Source organism: Syngnathus leptorhynchus, chromosome 9 (genome assembly GCF_054491065.1).
Source record: "Syngnathus leptorhynchus isolate UIUO chromosome 9, UIUO_Slep, whole genome shotgun sequence".
NCBI classification, from domain to species: Eukaryota; Metazoa; Chordata; class Actinopteri; order Syngnathiformes; family Syngnathidae; genus Syngnathus; species Syngnathus leptorhynchus.
Window position 1 is genome coordinate 7,982,242 of NC_141203.1, and position 5,666 is coordinate 7,987,907.

The following is a 5,666-nucleotide window of genomic DNA, read 5'->3' on the forward strand; positions in this document are numbered from 1 at the left end:
ATCCTCAATCCACCACATTCTCCAAGTGTGTATTGTTTAGCTCCATCCTTTTAATCTCCCTGATGAGTTGCTGTGACAGGTAAAGCCTACACATTTTCAAATGCTTTGTTTGACATCATCATAGTGGCGCAGCGTAAATGACTTTATACGAGAAATAAGAGGATTCATTTGAATAGATACACTTTTTGCTCATTATATTAAGAAGCCGCGTGAATAGAAATGATGCATTTGATTAATTTCTTTTTTTTTTTTTCTTCTAGGCGTCACAGTCACAGTTCCCTTACAGACCTCATGGTGGCAGCTTTAGACCAGAGAAAAAAAGCACCAAGCAATTGTTGCTTCATGGCATTTCAAATCTACTGCACTTTGATACTGCTAAGCCAATAACTACTTTTGCAGCCTGGTAATGTTTGACATCTCCAAAAGAAAGCTTCACACAAAGTGAAAAGGTGCTACAGTGCACTCAATGTTATGAGCGCAAGTTATGAGAAAAGACATTTTATTGATCTTTATTAGTCTATTTTGACTGGGAAAAAGAAGAGACATGGAAGACTGTTTGTTTGGGTTATTACTGTGGCTCAAGGCTTTTTCCAAGCTCTTGCGGCTCGCTTTGATGCCACTCGCTGATCTAATAGGCTGAGGCGACCTCCTCCTAAGATGTGATGTTTCATTTCGCAAAATGTATCTGGTGGCAGCACCTTGATGGACATCAAGAAGATGATCCTTTTGGCCCGAGAGCTGCCACTGTTCCCAGCAGGCGTGCCATCCTCTGGCTGGCCGGCTGGCATCGGGAGCAGCTGGAATGCGAGAAGTCCAAGGTCACCTCCCCAGCAAACTGAGAATGAAGGCGGGTGGCTGACTGTCCAATAAGGAGACTCACCCCGCAATGTTGTCTGAAGGTCAAGCGTGACAAAAATGTCTTCAGAGTTCCACTTGAGCCATGGTATGTATCCTAAGTTTTAGAACCTCATGACTCATCGCCCTTTCATTGATGAATACTTTGGTCTTAATCGCTCCATTCTTCTGTCAAGTACAAAATGACCTTGTAAATATCAAAAATTCTTCTGCGCATTTCACGGGCTGTCCTTTGCAACATCATGCAACTGCGATTCACATTTTTGAATCATTGCAAAACCGGTTGCCAAGACCCGCCACTCGTGAAATTTTTGTGTAAGTGGAGGCTTGCACGGTTGAATTAATCCCGCCCCAATTGATTGGTGCCTGTTGTAATGGAGAAGCAACAAAGGCCAGGACAGACCAAGCGAGGCCGAAGCAGAGCGAGGCCAAGCTGTCCTGGAGAAATATTAAATTTCAGCCATCCATTCATTTGTAAACTGCTTAGCCCGCACAGTGTAGAAAGAAGTCACAAAATAAAAATTCCAAAGTGCATTATAATCAATACGAGAGGATTGCTCCTCTATCATTCATGATAGCCGTGACAAATTTGCAATAATACAGCATTGTATAGCGAGCCTCTGATTCTTATTTATTACAGTGTGAACGGCACATTCCAAACAGCCGAGTGTAACTTTTTATTAAGTTCAATTTGGTTTTATATTTCATGATTGCCACGTCGGCTTTATTCATGTCTAACCGAAGACCCTTTTGATCCCGATCGTTTACGCTGACCTCATTGAATGCCATCATCGTCACGTTAATGTGCAAGGTGCACACATGGTTTTGTTGTTACAAACACACAACAGCTTTTTGTCAGCTTTGTGTTATGAGGCTTTTTTTTTTTTTTCCCTCGACGCGCATATAAACGCGTGCAGATGTGCAATGTGGATTCAGGGGATGCGTCGAGGGGCAGGCAGCAGATCAATGTGGCTCGATTGCAATGTGTCACTTCTTTGGCAGGCTGCATAGTGAATGATTCACTTCTTGAAATTGTATTAGCAGCACACTCAAAAAAACTGAATGTGTTACTTTGACTTATTTGTCCCATATATCATAACATGTGACTTTATAAGACAGCTTTCCAGATTCGTATCCGTATTTTTGTCATGTTGTGGACAATTTGCATGTAGCATATAATTGGGTATGTCTCTATTATAAAATGTAGCTCAAATTCTCCCTCTGTTACTATAACAGTATGTTGTATTATTAATGTTGAGTTTCCTTAGTTAGTTTCCTCCGAGTCAGGCAACATGTTTAATTCATATTGAATTTTGTTTTTGCCACATCATCCAACTTCTTTCATTTTAAAACCCACACAAGCATGCGAAGACGATGCCGAGGATTCTAACCCAGAACCTCGGAATTGTGGGGTAATAGTCCTCACCACTCCACTAATGTAAGATTATGCTAATCATAATGCTTTTAATATAAAGACGGAAAAAAGTCTTTGCTGCTCCTGGGGCTCAAGCCCCAATAGGATGAAAGTTGTGAACCAAAGTGCCTGCAGTTAATAATGAGGCCTCCTTTGGAAATGATTACAGATGAGTGCTTTCCCGTGGAAAGAAAGGAGAAAAAAAAAAAGCAAAAGCTGCTCCGGTTGTTGTTTAGGACAAGATGACGGATGAACTTAAATTACACTCCCGCCTCTTCTATTCCTCCCGGCATTAAGGAATTTAGTGAATCAGCAAAAAACCCCGACAAAGCCACCTGCGCATTTTAAAGTGAGCACAAGTTCGGGCAGATTGAGTGAACATATGTTGTGTGTGTCTGTATATGCATCAAAGCCCGAGTGGGCCAAGTAAGAAGCTCAGCTCAAACTCCCATCTGAATGAACTAACATTAATACGTGTTGATTTCATGACGGAATCCTGCAGTGAAGGCAAAGAAACTGCTCATTCATCATCTTTCTTAATGCTTGGAGGAACACCAAGACAAAACTGTGGAAAGGTCCCTCCGATCTCCATAACGACTTTCCTCCCTCGGATCTTTCGCAAAAAGAACAACCCATTGTTCTCACGAAGTTGGAACGGGACCGTACTGATCGTTCCGAATAAGCGTTCTCTATTGATTGTTATCACTGGAATGCTCAGATGTTGTTTCTGGAAGACAAAAAAAATATTGCGTCTTTGAGCATATCAGTTCACTACAACTTCACTGGTGGCTTGCCAAGCCGCAGACCTCCGTAAACATTCTCTTGGCTTGAAAGAACTGTTTTTATAAGAGGGAGGAGAAATGCAAGGTTCTGTCGACCCTTTGCTTATCCAGTCTGTCTTTAAATGCAGTTGCTAGCTCAACATGCTAACTTTATGCTACATAGCTGTACATACAGCAGCAGCTATGCTTTCTTCGTAACCGTATCCAGCTATTCCAATGAGACCCATTTCGTTTCTATTTTTGAGTGATGGTAACGATTTAAAAAATAAATAAAAATGAGTCCGCTTTGCAAGAACACGATTGCCCTCTCCTGTCCTCTGTTTCGCTTTTACTCTGCAATCTCTGTGCTTTATCTTCCTCACGGTGGATTTAACCTTCAAAAGCATATTGAACCATCTTCTGACGGCGTCTATCCGAAATGTATTATTGTGTTTTCACAAAGATTGCGTAATATTTTTGAACCAGGGATTTCAGACGGTGAACCCTTTTGTTAATTCTGAAAGCTTGACAGACTTGGCAGCACTTACTCGAGGTTATGGGTTTTTAGTGATATCGCAAATGTCAAGTACTGCCTATTAAAAATATAAGCAAAAAATAAATAAACAAAATGAAGTCAATACTTTTGTACTGCTTAATAATATCTTTCCAAATTCTCCATCCACCTCATTCAGCGGGTCACGTAAAAACATTTCTCCACGAGTCGTAATGGTCCGCCTTCTACCGTGACCTGCGGCAGGTCATCTCCGGCGCCAATCGTCTCGCTCCGCCCGCCCACGCTGTGCCAAAAGCCCTGAGTCAGCATAGCTCACCCCCAGCCAGCACGAGCGTACGCGCTCCAATCTCCGTATCTCCGGGCAGTCATTATGCTACCTGATAGATGGCTGAGAGTGAAAGATATGCCTCAGTACTCTCCTTGGGGCAATGTGTCCGCACAACAATCGAGGTATTTAGATTAAAAAAGATGGACGGATTTAATCACGATGCATAGGTGATTCAAAAGAATACTTTCAAATTTTGGCTTCCTCACTCTTGGCTTTGTTTGTGAAAACATTCCTTTTGATGAGGTCCTTAGCAGGCAGAACAGTCGACTAGTGATTAGCATGTCTGCCTCACACTTCTGATATTCGGAGCATTAGCACAGTTGGCCCTAACACGTCGGCTAATTGATCACAAGATCCTGATTTGAATCTCTTGTCTTTTCATGTTTCATGCTATTGTGAAATAGTTTATCAGTACAACCAAAACTAATTTGATGACCATAATTTATTAAGAAGAAGCATAACTTGATCGATGATGAAACATAATTTGACCTTCAAAAAATGTTGGTGACCCTTTCTTTAAATTTCCATTGGTACGAATGTTTATTTCTCAATATATGTGCCCTGCAATTGACCAGCGACCAGACCAGGATGTTCTTCACCTTTTGCCCAAAGCCGACCGGGGAGAGGCTCCCGCTCAGCGGAGACCCTAAATTCCATCAAAAATGCTGACGCTGTTCCTGTGCAGCATCATTGAGCTGACCATGCAGAGATCCAAAATCCTCCACCCTGATTGATAATAACTAAAAACTTCGGTGCTGTTGAGATTACCGAGTGGGTGTGCTGTGCTGTATTCCCATTTCGCAATGGGATAAGTGGAGGAAGAAAAAAAGTTCAGATGAGAGTACCCCTCAAGTGGCAGGCAAGAACACTACAGAAAAAACATGTGAGGCTAAATGTGTGCTTCTTCACTTTCATGGCTGCGCAATGCGTTACACAGCCGTGTCCAAAACTAACATGGATCCAGACGAATCCGTAGGAGGGGACTTTAGTAACCACATAGACCATAATATTTTCACGAGATGAGGATCTCAAATATAATCGAGTGGACAGACCGCTGTCAATTTCAAAACATTTTATTCCCATTGGAAAATATGACAATCAACAGACTTTTTTTTTTTTTTATTCTGTGTGCTTCTGTTATAAATATGTCTTTTCTTTAGGGATAAATATAGTATTTGTCTGTACTATTTTCTTTCAGTCCCCTACTAATTTTTAACCAAATTCCACCGCCGTTACAAAAAAGAAAGAAAAAAAAAACGATCACATGCATAATTAGTGAGTGCCTCGTTTGCAAGTGCACAATTATGGTCTGTGACCGTTGGAACTCTCGCTTAGACTTTCCAATCTTGAGGGATGAACAGCGGATTCCTCATATGTGATGTCATTATTGCACGCGTGGGATTTGTGTGCATGTGTGTGTGAGTGAGTCAGAATGTCGCAGAATGAATGATCATTAAGGGGTGGAGGACACCAAAAGCTTGAAATACTGTAGTTTCCGGCCTGCTGGCTACTGGCAGCATCTCAGCTTGAGCTCTTCTCATTTTTCCCTGTCTCCATCTCCTTTTTATAAACCTCACTTTATAACACGTGTACTTGGTCATGTTTAGGTTGTGATGGCCTGCTGTTCTCGCACTCCACCAAAGAGTTAAAACACTCTCCTCCCCGGAGGCTCTTTGTGCTCCTGTGTAAACCTGCAGCAGAGATGACAGCCAAGTATGTATGAGCACACACACACACACACACACACACACACACACACACACACACACACACACACACACACACACACACACA